The sequence below is a fragment of the Ochlerotatus camptorhynchus genome, unplaced genomic scaffold, assembly GCF_037179485.1.
Source record: "Ochlerotatus camptorhynchus isolate MF236.1 unplaced genomic scaffold, CSIRO-AGI_Acam_v1.1 ptg000432l, whole genome shotgun sequence".
Taxonomy (NCBI): domain Eukaryota; kingdom Metazoa; phylum Arthropoda; class Insecta; order Diptera; family Culicidae; genus Ochlerotatus; species Ochlerotatus camptorhynchus.
The window spans coordinates 8,864,623-8,879,229 of record NW_027040918.1 but is presented as its reverse complement, the minus strand read 5'-3'; the positions used below and the strand labels follow the sequence as shown (position 1 = coordinate 8,879,229).

The 14,607-nt window shown below is 41.3% G+C and overlaps 1 protein-coding gene across 2 annotated transcripts in view; it reads right to left on the bottom strand.

The window, feature by feature from the left end:
• The window catches only part of singed (fascin domain-containing protein singed), a 68,429-nt gene extending 54,044 nt beyond the window's left edge, over nucleotides 1–14,385 (bottom strand). Inside the window, exon 1 of one of the 2 annotated variants that reach the window (XM_065234241.1) lies at nucleotides 13,691–14,385. The gene's annotated coding sequence lies outside the window, so the exon portion shown is untranslated. The remainder of the gene's footprint in view (nucleotides 1–13,690) is intronic. The other variant, XM_065234243.1, reaches the window with a different exon arrangement.
• Between the last annotated feature and the right edge of the window lie 222 nt (nucleotides 14,386–14,607).

Genomic DNA, 14,607 nt, shown 5'->3' with positions numbered 1-14,607 from the left:
TCTCACCAAACTGTATATGCTATACGGCAACGATCGAAAGAAAAACCTGGCCACACCTTACGGGACACAGATGGTGAATGGACTGGAAGTTCCTTTGCTCTGCTGTTGCCGATGCACATCTCTCTTTCGTTAGTGATTGTTTTCAGGATAAATTCGTCCACGGGAGGAGGGTGAGCGATAATCCTACCAGTAGCAGCGCATAAAAATGACGATAGGTGGAGACAGAACGGTGCATGAAAATTAAGCTCAACATCCGGTGGTTGTAATTTTGTATTTGTGTGTATTTTCTATGTTTTTAGATCAACAGGCGTACAATTGTATTAATACAGTCACCTCGTCATATATCGATATAGAAGGGACCATTGAGATAGGGAGAGATCGACATTCAGAATAATATTTAATAAGCCTACTGGTACAATTCTAGAAGCGCTTTTGGCTCAAAAAATGTATCTGTTCATCCCCTATCCAAAGCAAAAATCGATACCTTAGTTCAAACGTAGTGTGAATTAGATTCTTTTCATACACATATGGAGATCAATTTGGTCCCTAATGTATTCTAGGGACCATCGACATAGAGAAAGATCGAGATAGAGATAATATCGATAGATAGGGAACCTGATGATGTAAAAGTATCATATTCTTTTCATCACCGCTGGCCATTGGCCAGCGGGGCAAACGACTGGGTAATGCGTACCACCAGTACCGCGAGTACTTGAAGGATAAAATAGACCTTAGTGGTCCATTAGCCTCTTACCCAGTAACTCCTATCCCTACCTCCTCGTGGTGTCGCCTGGGATATGAGCAACCTTAGCGAAGATCGGGTAACCAACCCCGGTGGGAGCTTTGGTCATATGCTGACAGGGAAGGGGGCCCCTAGCGGGTTCGGCCTACACGGCCTGAGCGTCTGTTCACCATGGAGGTGCGGCTCAAACAGCGTCTGACTGGCATCCAGCGGCTGAATAAGAAATGCTGTATTGTGTCAGCTAAATCTAAGATGGCAGCCCCATCTACACAATAACTGAGCGTCTGTCCACCATGGAGGTGCGGCTCAAACAGTGTCTGCCTGGCATCCAGCGGCTGAAACAAGAAATGCTTATCCCCGAAAGCTATACCCAAGATGGCAGCCCCATCACGGCGGATAGGAGACCTTAGGCTAACTACCTACTGTCCCCGAAACTTTACAACTGTTACAGAAACCAATAGAGAAAGATCACGGACTGATATTACGGCAACGACTTTTAGCGCAAAACAACGGACAAGAATTGGAACATGGAATGTACTAACGCTAGCCCAACAGGGGAAGCTGGCACAACTCGCCAGCGAGGCTCGACGCATGAAGCTCGAAATCCTGGGACTAAGCGAAGTCCGTTGGCCAAACTTTGGAGAACACAAGCTGCCGTCGGGACAGGTACTACTCTATTCTGGTATTCGAGGTGAAAACGCTCCCCGCCACCGTGGAGTTGGTTTCCTGCTTAGCGCCCAAGCAAATGCGGCGCTCATCAAGTGGGAACCTATCAATGAGAGGATAATCGTTGCCAGATTCAGAACGCGGGTTCGTAACCTAACCATAATCCAATGTTATGCGCCAACCGATGCTGCCGAGTTACAGGACAAAGAGAACTTTTACAGTCAACTGAATGCAGTCGTGGATAAAATTCCGAGAGGTGACATCAAGATCTACATCGGGGACTTCAATGCGAAGATCGGCTCCGACAACACGGATTATGAGCGTGTCATGGGGCGCCATGGTCTTGGCGAAATGAGCGAAAACGGTGAGCTGTTGGCAGAGTTTTGTGGCAATAACGACATGGTGATCGGGGGTTCGCTCTTCCCCCATCGACCAGTGCACAAAGTCACGTGGGTTTCCCGTGATGGACATACCGAAAATCAAATCGACCACATCTGCATCAGCCGAAAATGGAGAAGGAGCCTTCTTGACGTTCGGAACAAACGCAGTGCCGACATCGCGTCTGACCACCATCTCCTCGTTGGAGAGATCCGCCTTCGTATCGCGCGGGTCCAGCGGCGGGAGGAGCGGCTCGGACGGCGATTCAACACACGCCGATTGGAAGATCCAGCAGTAAAAAGGTCATTCGTCGAGGAACTGGAGACCAGAGCTGCGGATATTCCTGATGGTGGCAGCGTAGAAGAGCAATGGACGGCGATCAAGGATGCCTTTACTGAAACGAGTGAAAACAACCTGGGCGAGCTGCGCGCTCAGAGAAAGGAGTGGATCACGGATGACACCTGGAGGAAGATAGAGGAGCGGAGAAATGCAAAAGCCGCGATAGAGCGGGCGAGAACCAGAGGAGCGAAGAACCAGGCCCGCCAACTGTATTCGGCTCTCGAGAAGGAAGTGAAGCGCTCGTGTAGGCGGGATAAGCGAGCGTGGGTGGACTCCCTAGCCGATGAAGGTGAGAAAGCCGCAGCAACAGGCGATATCCGTCTCCTCTACGATATCTCACGACGCCTGAGTGGAGCAAGGATGAATCCTAGGATGCCAGTGAAGGACGCGACTGGTCAGTTGCTCACCGACCCCACTGATCAGCTGAAACGCTGGTTTGAACACTTCGAACAGCTTCTACAAGTTTCGTCGGTCAACCAGCCATCAACATCTCGGCATGAACCGCCAAGAGTGCGACGCATCACTCGCGTCAATTCTGAGGCGCCATCCCTACCGGAGATCGAAGCTGCTATCCGAACCATGAAATCCAACAAGGCTCCCGGGGTCGATCGCATATCAGCAGAGATGCTCAAAGCTGACCCCATGCTATCTGCACAAATGTTGCATCAACTATTCTGCAATATCTGGGACACCGCGACTTTTCCGGCTGACTGGATGCAGGGCGTCTTAGTGAAGGTCCCAAAGAAGGGGGACCCAACTGTATGCGATAACTGGCGTGGCATTATGTTACTGTGTTGTGTTCTCAAAGTTCTGTGCAAAGTTATCCTCAACCGGATACAGGAGAAGATCGACGCGACTCTCCGACGGCAGCAGGCGGGATTCCGTGCTGGAAGATCCTGTGTGGACCATATTGTCTCGCTCCGCATAATCTTGGAGCAGGTCAACGAATTCCAAGAGTCCCTTTACTTGGTTTTCATTGACTACGAAAAAGCTTTCGACCGACTCAACCACGAAAACCTGTGGGGCGCCCTAAGGCGCAAGGGAGTTCCGGATAAAATCGTCAACCTCATCGAAGCTCAGTATGAGGCTTTCACGTGCAGGGTGCTGCACAACGGAGCCCTATCTGACCCTATTCGGGTAGTCGCTGGAGTGAGGCAAGGATGTATTCTATCACCGCTACTGTTCCTCATCGTAATCGACGAGATAATGGTTGGTGCGATCGACCGTGTGCCGAACCGTGGGTTGCTCTGGCAGCCTATTACAATGGAGCATCTAAACGACCTAGATTTGGCGGATGACGTTGCTTTAGTATCACAACGGCGTTCTGACATGCAGAGTAAGCTCGACGATCTCGCCGAACGCTCCTCAGCGGCAGGTCTCAACATCAACGTCAGCAAGACTAAATCGTTGGATATCAACACGGGAAATCCATCCAATTTTACGGTAGCTGGTCAGGAAGTGGAGAAGGTTGAAAGTTTCCAATATCTTGGCAGCCAGATAGCGTCGGACGGCGGAACCAAGAGTGACATAGGTGCACGGATCAAGAAGGCAAGGGCTGCTTTTGCGAGTTTACGAAACATCTGGAAGTCAAATCAGATTAGTCTCCGCACGAAGATCCGAATTTTCAACTCTAACGTGAAATCTGTACTGCTGTACGCTAGCGAAACATGGTGCGTATCAGCGGAGATCACACAGAAGCTGCAGGTGTTCATCAACCGATGCCTGCGGTATATAATTCGTGCTTGGTGGCCTCACAACTGGATTTCGAATGCCGAGCTCCATCGACGGTGTCACCAGAAGCCGATATCGACAGAAATTCGGGAACGTAAGTGGAGGTGGGTTGGCCACACTCTACGGAAGAGCGGAAATGAAATCTGCAAACAAGCGCTGGATTGGAATCCAGCCGGACATCGCAGCAGAGGCAGACCCAGGGGCTCATGGCGGCGAAGCCTAAACAAGGAGATTAAGCAAGTCGACCGGAATTTGACCTGGGCCCAGGTCAAGGCGAAAGCAAACAATCGCCCAGGATGGAGATCTTTCACGTTGGCCCTTTGCGCCAGGGATGGCGCTCAGGACACTTAAGTAAGTATAGGGAACCTGATGTTTGGAAATCTGAAGGGACTTCCCAAATTATGGAAATACGGAGAAAATATAGAGATATAGAACATCGAGAAACGGAGAGTTGACTGTATTGTTTTCATTTTATGTAGGGTAATTTGCCAATTACAAATTTAATCTAGCTCGGTAAATCTCCACTAGCCGATTACCTCGGCATTTACTCTTGCAGATATCTCTGTAAAATATCTGTTTTTTAGCTGATATCTCAGCAAAATGTTATTAGTTACCTGAGTCTCGGTAATTGTTTTACTGAATCCCAGCAAAATAAATTGCAGAATTACTCGGTTGTTGGGATCTCGGCGAAAATTTTTAATTGTGTAGTGCACACCACCCAATTGCTGCGCACTTCACATAGTGTGCAGAATATATATGCATGGCCATGACACTTACCGATCAAAGTGACATACACACTTAGATTTTTTTTTTGCCGTGATGAACACACCGAGCAAAATTCCCGTATATTAGCTGAATCTCGGCAAGTTTTTCTCTGAGACCCAGCAAAATAAAATGCCAAGCTGCTCGGTGGTGCTCATCTCGGCAAAAAAATTATGTATGTACTAATCTTCAGGGATCGGGTGCTACTCAATTTTTTGCGAGTAAAACACACGCTGTTGCGAGACTGGACTTTCTTTCCAAAGAGACGTGAAAGAGCATTTCAACAGTGAGCATGCATAAGGGCGTATACGCGATGATCGATTCTCTTCATCGATTTTCTCTTTGCATTGCTACACTGCCGTTATACGCATAACTGTCCCATGTTCTATGCAATCCTTATGCACCGTGAGACTCTTATGCGTATAACGGCAGTACAGCTAAACGAAACAATTTTGTAGAATTTGTTCAATGTAGAGTTGTAACAGGTTGTATTGTCTATCAAAAGCAACAGCAAACGCACCGACAAACGTTAAATCTAGCGAGTTATTAACAAAAGAGAAAATCGATGAAGAGAATCGATCATCGTGTATACGCCCTTATGAATGCTCACTGTCGATTTTAAATCGTGCAGCACATTTCATTCTTCTTGTGTTGGAGAGCTGCCGCTCCAACGGTGTTAAGTCTCTTTCTCTCTCTCTTTGTTTCTCCGACAGTGTACTTTCTCTATAACTGTAGGATAGCTAGCATCAGTGCTGTTAATTTTCATATCATTCGATTGACGATGAACCAATACAACTATTAAATCGATTCTGTGAAAAAAATTCTCGTGCCCATTATTTGAAGAGCCCCTTTCTCATTCGAAGCTCATTGTCACTGTCAATTGAGTCACCCAATATCATTTGATATACGACAGTGGAGTGTGGAAGAAACCCAGCAAAATGGTCCCGAACAGACAAGTCGACCCGAACTCGGATCAATGTAAGGCTAATTTAGGGTCGATGTCGACCAAATGTCGTGTTGTTGTCGGGTCAATTTGGGGTTTATGTCGGGTAAATGTCGGGTCAACATCGGGTTGGGGTTTGATAGAAGTCATGTTGGTGTCGGGTTGGCTAACGACCAGACCTAACCCCCTTGTGAAGAAAATTACACATCGATCTTAAAAAAATCACTTTAGGAAAAGCATCAACATTTGCATTTTCCTACGCTTTTGAATACCATACAGTCACTGCAACATATATTATATGAGTGTAAACATATTCTGCACCCAGCCTAAAATATGCAACCATTCTTGTTAATCTCTAAGCCACGTCTCTCCCGATTGAAAAGTGCTACTCCCATCATAACACCGTGCACTCCCTAATAAAAATTGTATGGTTAATTTTCTTAACGACGTGTTCTGGGTATCATCCAAACCATTTGTGGAATAGTTCAATGATTTGGGTTTATATGGGTTCGTTTATGGTTATTTTTTATTAGGGTACTCGATTGTGCTATACGCAAGTAGCACCTGAGCTGTCCAACTACTCTCTCCTAAATATGTAATCTCTCTCTCATTAGTCTCTTTCTCCTTCCAAATATTAGGGACGCGCTCCCTTATTTTAGAGTAGCACCAGTGTTTTTTGCACCACTCTGAGTTTTTAGTCGATCCCTGTAATCTTTAATCAAATATTGATTTATAATCAATGCAATCAATGTATTTGGAGGGTGTTTCAACGCTCCAAAGGGTATAAATAGCAGGACCTTTAACAGCCACATCAAATAGGCGTGATAGAAGGCGGCGAAGGCCACCCTCGAGGCCACCAACGCAATAGCCAGAATCATGTCGAACAATTCTGGTCCAAGCAGCAGCAAGAGGCGTCTTCTGACTAGTGTGATTAAGGTGCTGAAAACGAAGCAGAACCAAAGACGTTATCGTCGGTATGATCCCAATCAGCATCACCTTGGCGGAGGACTACGAGTGCTATGTGAGGAGAGAAACCAGAGGAGTACGAAAAGTGGCAGCAGGAGTGAGATGCAGCGGAGAACAGTAGATGGAAACACAGGCTAATACCGATTCTTTCCACCTGGGTGAACAGGAAGCATGAAGAAGTCAATTTCCACTTGACACAGTTCCTGTCTGGTCATGGTTGCTTCGGGAAGTATCTGCATTGGTTCGGACACACAACGTCACCCTTCTGTCCGGAGTGTGGGAATGTGGAAGAATCAGCAGAGCACGTGATCTTCGAATGTCCTAGATTTGATGCTGTGAGAGAGGATATCCTCGCCCTTAGCGCGATTCCAATCATTATTCTCGTTTTTCTCAGATACAATGTTTTGAACATGGGACCGATATGCGTAGAACGGCATCACATTTATTGATTGATAGCTTTCTACGCCAACCAATGACGCATCCGGATCTAATCCACTTCGGCAAATCTGACAGGTTTTCAGTCTAGCAGTTGAAATTACTTGATTTTAATGAAACCCGATCCCCCGCCTCACGCAACTCAAATGTAAGGGTGGATCCTCTGTATATATTCCTTACAACAAATGTAATGGCTGTACTTACACTCGACTGAAGTGTACATAGGGGAAATGGCTCTAATGTGTGCCTATGGATCTAAGATTGGGCCCATCACTAAAAATCTGCTATTTATCAATTTTATCTAGATGAACGCGTCATTGGGATGGTAGGCGATTAAAAGATATTTTTTGTCGCTATTAAATTTTTATTCGATTACTGAATTTATGTATCGGCCCAAATTAGAGGCGATTAAAGTTTTCATACCACGAAAACAAACAAATCAAATTCTAAAATAAACCATTTCTATTGGGATTTCTTCGTGCAACTCGTTCGGATTTGTTTTATTTTAGCACGATACATGCTTTGAAATAAAGATGGCAGGAATTACGCTGCTAATTAACTTTGAGCTAATGTTGATGGATATACTGTGAATGCTTTTGCCAATACAAAATCTACACACTTACTTATCTTTGTAATGTGGCTTGTTCAAATTTCAAGCAGAGCCATTACGAAGCGTGAAATACAAAAGAATTTTGTATGATATTTTTTATAATACTCTGATATGTACTATGCGTTACATTTGATTAGACGCTGTCAGCATGTTTTTGACTTTAGAAAATATCAGGCGTGGAAAGGTTCTTGAAAACATACAATGCAATATATATTTTGTGGATTGCTTGTTACATCTGATCCAGCTATTGGTTCTTTTTATGCACCATCAATGTAGAGTGCGCTAGTCGAATCTGAGAGGAAATATTATCCAATCCATTTGTTTATATCATAATGACGATTTTAAAAACTCAAAATAATGTACATTTTAATGCACAACTTGCAAATTTCCATCGGTAGTGGTCTTATTTTTCGATTATCTACAGATCTGAACTGATTTACAGCTGAAATAACCACACATTAAAAATCCGGAAGATCATACCCGCAGGGACAATTTTATAAATCTTATTTTTTCTCATCAAAAATATATGGAAGCACCAGCCAGATCACTGCAAACCCGATACAGAAAACAAAATATTCCACGTGGATGATGATTTCAAGCACCTGCGGTGGATAAATTAATCAAGAATGGTGAAAATATTTTCCTCTTCCTATGCTTCACGGTGAAAATTTCCACCCTCAACACTCTTGTTAAGGGTTCCCCTATTCAACGCCAGGGGCTGAAACAATCGCTTAATTTCTATTGGATTCCCCTATTGTCTATCCCTTAGGAAAATCTGAAGCAGCAGCTTAAATGCCTAAGGTGGACGTCAGTGTGGCGCGAAAACGTGACGCGACGCGACAAATTGAAAAGAATCGTACTATTTTTTAGTATTCTTTGTATTGATCCTATCGCGTTGCGTCACTACGTTACGTCACTTTGGCTGCATACTAATGACTTGTTCACATTACAGCCCTTGCAACATGTGAATAACTATCGACACGACAAATGTCATGTAATATGTTATCATATTATTATTGGTCAGTCCATATCGATTGTTTCACATAATGGTGATACGACATACTAATAAAGTAATATAAAACCGTGAAATATATCACAATAGATCAAAGTAATGGTCGCAGTTATGAATATACCCAACACGGAATAAAAAATACATGTTATCACTCCGGTGGTGTAGTGTAGTGATTGCTTCTCACTCCAAAGGGCCTGCGCTCAATCCCAGTCGATGCCGTCGGGATTTTCTGAGGCATAAAATCTCTGATGAGTTGATGGGACGATAGGTACACTCTAAGCTACGATTACCTAAAATTATCGGTATTTTCTACCAATAAAAATTACTATAAATTAGGTAATTTTTAACGTTAATTATTGGTAATCCATGATTACCGATAATTTAGGTATGTGCACTTTCTTCGATTATCGGTAATTTTTATCGATATCTAGGTATTCTTTACCGACTTTAAGGTATGTGCATCTTAGCGTGTAGGGTCCAGTTTTGGGAGCTACCTCCCTGGCGTCGGTAACATTGGTACTCAATAAGGAACGAAAGATCGACGGAAAACACATCAAGGAATAAAAAATCACTCCATAGTTTGTGCATAGAAAAAGGGAGTCCAAGATTTGCTAAATGATGAAGACGGCAATTATATTGATGATGATATTTTTTGCTCTATTATAGAGACTTTCAGCCTAAGGCTTGTTGTCTTCCATGATGATTTTGTTAACACCAATTTCGGTTGTACTCACTGGTTTTGGAAAGTCTAATGAAGTGTGGTTTACAGATTTGGTATGGAGAAAGCAACTTAAGATTAAAATTCAATTCCAAACCATTTTCTTTTCTGTGTCACCAATGTGTTTTTATGTTAGGGGAAATATCGGTTTCGGCAAAACCCTAACATATTATTGTCAGGAGAGTAAACAAAGTTCTAGAGCAATCAAATTTGGCCAATAGATGCTCTGAAACACAATGTATCCACATGCCAAAATTGAGCTCTCAAGAATGTTGTTTACCCCCCTGACGATAATATAATACGGTATTTCCGAAGTCGCCATTTACCCTATTTTATAAATGAAGTTTACGATTTTCAGAGTTTTTGGAAATGCTATCTAACATGAAGATTTAGTGTAATAATTTATTAGCCTGTAGATTTGAAAAAAACTCTTCAAGTCTCCTCATCCATTAATGTATGAGTTGGGTAAAGTAATGTTCGTTTAAATAGTACTGTCGCATTAGTGGCCCTTCGTTCATTTTTAACTTCTATTTTCTATTCAATTTTCATCCTGCCGTACTCTAGCGGACCTTTCTCTAGCTAATATATTATCACACTAAAACTTCATATTAGATAGCATTTCCAACCATGAAATCATCCAATAAATTAATGGTGATTAAAATTGAACAACTGTCACTCATTTACTGTTGTGTTACTACAACACTATTGAGAAATTATGAAGTATTCGGTTTTGTTGCGGTTGTCATTGCCTTTATCGCAAGGAACTGATTCTTACCAACTTTACTATAAACAATGTTTTTTTGGAATTATGAAATCATTTTTTTTTTATAATGATATGATGTACTTATGAATTACAAGAAGATGTTGTAAAGTATGTGTTTGACTTATAAAACCTGTCATTATAGCTTTCAAGTTGACAGGTTTTATGTATCACAAACATACTTCACATTCACAATTTCTAAATGTAACATATAAGTACAAAATATGAGAGTGAGTGGAAGCAACCTTGGTTCCGCGGCTCCACTATTTACACACTTCGAAGACTGAGAGTACCATCCAAAGGCGCGCCTTTTTGTTAGTCAAAATCAGATTCCTTAGCAACAAAATTAAGCAATGGCACCGATAATGACCATGGATCAGAACCTAGTCTTAACCACTAGAGAACAGCAAATATAAGCTTAGGAATCACATATATGAAGATTAACCCATATTTTCCTTCCTTCCTTCTTCCAGCTCATCCACGGTGTAGCAATCCGAGTCCTGTGTTTGAAAAATATTGCTCAAATCTCATTCACTGAGCCTTCCTGAAAGAATAAATCCGCGTACAAATTTGGCAAACACAGATTCTCATGCATTTGCACGCATTCACACTCACCACGCCAAGAATTTATTTCTGCTTAAAACTCATAAAATACGCTCCAACTTCAATTTATAGCATGCTCATGCATGTTGAGTTAGTTTCAATATAGTAATATCAATGAATATCGCGAACATCTAAGGCAATGATTATTTTAAAACTCAACGGTGATTGTTGTACAGTTGAATTTTGCAAAGCAGAACTTATAGGTAGATGAGATTTTAATTTTTAAGTTTTTCCGAAAAATGGTCACTATTAACAAGGCATAAAAAGTAACAAGGACTGAGATGTCTTCTTTTTATTACTGAAAAATTCTGATCCACTAGTTTGAAGTAGTCAAGGCTAGGGTTCGGCGGTAGTTCTTACATCGTAACGCACCAGGAAGAGGTGATCAACCTGCGTTATGTGGGAACTTAATGAATGATGAAATGGGGCTTATTGATCAGTTTTAAGATCAAAGTTCCATTTAATTTTATTTAAGGTATTGCTCTTCGTAATGCTGGTATATTGAAACAAGTAATTGACGAGACAATGCATCATCAAAGCACTTCCTTTATAAGTAAACGGTGAGAAGAGCAACCCTTTAGACCATTACATTGCAAATAATTTGAAAAGTTTGATATTGAAGAAGGTATGGAAAAAATCAAGACCAGGATGAACACATCATAAAATTATTCTATTTAACGCTCTCTTTTCAGCCATGGAATTTTCATGGACTAGCCTGGGGATCTTTACGGGATTAACCTCCTTAACCTTTTAAATCCTTTGGCGCTGGTCTAGAAAATCTTTGGGGTTGGAAATTAAAACATAAATTACATACGCTTGCCACACAATATAAAAATTTACGCATAGAACGCTCTTAATTAATAATGGAAGTGTAACGTTGAGTAATAACTATTAATGAACAATTAACAACCATGTAACACCTCACCTTAGTGGCAAAATGCTAGCATGAGAAACGTCAAGGGAGGGAAAAAATATATCTTTTGTTCAAAAAATTTAGAGCATCTTGCATTTCTCATTTGTTTGTTCCTCTACGGGTTTTTGAGGACACTTTCTATTTAAGCCGCAACATTCTGGAGCAGACATACACTGTAACGATGAAAATGACAACATAATGCTCCCAACTGAAGAGCAGCACGACAGTAGAAGAGAGAACACTGAGCATAGAGTGATGTTGGCCACCCAGCTGTGTTTAGCTGACTCCCGCAAAATAGCCCTGTCGTGAGCGAATACAGCTACATAGGTGCTCGATAGAAGAAGAGCAAGTTAGAAAAACGAAGGCGGCTATGGTGAGCGAGCATAGCAACCGTCACGAAGGCGACGCAGCAGAGCAGTAGTGCGAGGATTCAGGTACACTGAAAATCTTTTTTTGTTAATTCTCTAACGCTCTTTTCGTTAAAGCTAATTTCGTTGATTGTGCGCATTTTTTTTCGTAACTTGTGCGAAATACCGTGCCGATTCAAATTTCGGACACTTAAACTCGAATTTCGGACACTTTTAAAAGTTGATTATCTCGGTCGAATACGATCCACATGTCTTGTAAATTTTAAATTTTTTTGACTAGTGCCCTCCACGATCATCTAACATTATTACTTTGTTTCTAACTGGATGTAATATTTAATTAAAAATGAAAGTGTCCGAAATTTGAATCGGAACGGTATTCGTAAAGCATGTCGTCAGATACAATATCAATATTACACCTAATTCGTAAACTATATGAATTGAGTTTCGTGAATACTAGAAATCCTCAGAGGAATCGTACATCGAATCGAAAAGAAAAGTCATGTGAAATGCTAACTTCCAGCAAGGGTTGCAAGATAATTTTCATACAAAACCCTGCTGCAGAATTTTATTGTTTTCTGATAATGTGGAGTGCAAAACAGAAGATAACAAACAGAAAAATAGTCGAGTATGTCTAATACTCAGTGTCTAACTGAAGAAGTCTGCACATTGTAAACGAAATACGCGTATCTGCCAATGACGTTAAAACGTTACATACAACGATTGTCCCGAAATCGATCTAGTTTTTCGTCTAATTCATATTTATTTTATGAAAAATTTGTTCCTTTTTCGTAAAATACAAGAATAATACAAGGTACAGAAATCCTCCGAATAGCCGTCCACCCACCGCAATTTCTCGACTGTCATCCATCCAATTGAGCTGATTTTTGTATATGATTAGGGTCATCCATAAACTTTTTACCTACAGAAAATCAGCTCAATTGGATGGAAGACAAACAAGAAATCCATCCATCCATCTCCAATTCGGGAGATTCCGGTTAACGATTTTGGAAATTTAGCCGGAATAGCGATTGAATTCGTGGGATGTGTTTTGTTGTATTAAACAAATTTTATTTTAGTGTATCCATGAATCACAAAGAAGCTACATATAAAATATGTTCACAATACATAATCAGGATGCAATAACCAGATCTACCTCAGGTTACACTCTGAGTCAGCATGTTTCAAAATAAATCATGTTATTTGATTGATTTTCAAGAGAAAGCTCTTCCTTCCTTCATTGATGAAGTGCAATTAATTATTCAAGAGATTAGCTGAAATGTATACGATTCGCAGATTTGTAACATTTGGTAAATGCCACCCTATCTACCCTGGAGACCAGTTTCGACGTAATAAAATGTATTGGTCGGCTGAGTTATGTAGCTGCCAATAAATCATTCGAAACTAATAAAAGACGTTGTTAACTGTATCGAGGTAAAAAAAAATAAAGCGTTTGACTGTCGAAAATACTCCCCATAAGAGCACTCTAAACAATCAAAACAAATGTTTCAATGTGTTCCGTCACATTTATGGAATTAAGGAATTTGAAATGCAATTTTTCACAGAATGCCCACCAATAAGCATCAATACAGCTAATCGAGCAATTAAGATACAAAATCAATCACATTTGTCCGCACATAACTGCACTCAGCATGACCAAATAAGGTGTTCACGCTACAATAGAGGATGTCAATAGCCCTGTAGTGCAACAATGATTTCTAATGCAGTTTCAGTTCCTCACACTTACCGGTTTCGTTTGTCTGCGAGTTCTCAGTTTCTGCACTTCTACTTTGCTGATGTTTGCTGCTTATTCAGTTGGTAGTCGAGGTAAATCCTCTTTCACAAATGGAACGATGTCGATCACTTATTTTTCTGTGTGGCTATTTCGCTTTATGCAGTGGTTCGAGTAAATATTCCGTTTCTTTATCGCTCTTCAACAGTATTTTCTTCGTTCAACAGCACAATCTTTGCAAAGTATTATCTTGTAGCGATGGCGTTTTTCGGCTCAAAACTACTATCAGACACTCTTTTATATCAACTTCTCTTAGTGGGTTTCCGAAAATGATTATATTTTATATCCTTTTGCTTTTTCCTTCGCACTGTCGAAATACCCGTAAACTTTCGTAAAACTACCAATTACACGTTTTATATCTCTTTTGGACAACTGACTTCGACAAAAATTGCGTTTTTTTTTCGTTTCTGATTGGCTGCAGTTAACGGATCCCGAACGATGGTTATTATTTTTTCACCAAAAAACTTTCTTCACTGCTTTTCGACAAAGAATGGACAAAGGACCGGTACTTCACACGACACTAAGGTAAAAACGATGTGCTCAACTTCACGGACAGAGTTGGAATGAAGCTAGTCTAGAAAAAATGTTGTAACGCCGCTACGGCAAAAATAATATTGTTTGATGTTTAAAATTTGTAGATATATTTAACATGGTTCACCGTTCAAAGCGACTGGAGAAATGAGCAAAAGAGCGAATGCATCGAGTGAGCTTGCAAGTGGTAACATTGATGTTGATTATGATTGAGAGGAAAACTGAGCATGAAGAGCACAGACTGAGAATGAGAGAGGAGAGCACACTAAAAAACTCACCGATCGTGTCCGGAAAAGATGGTGGAATTAGTTGTGTGGCGCAATAACCGTCGATCAAGTTCA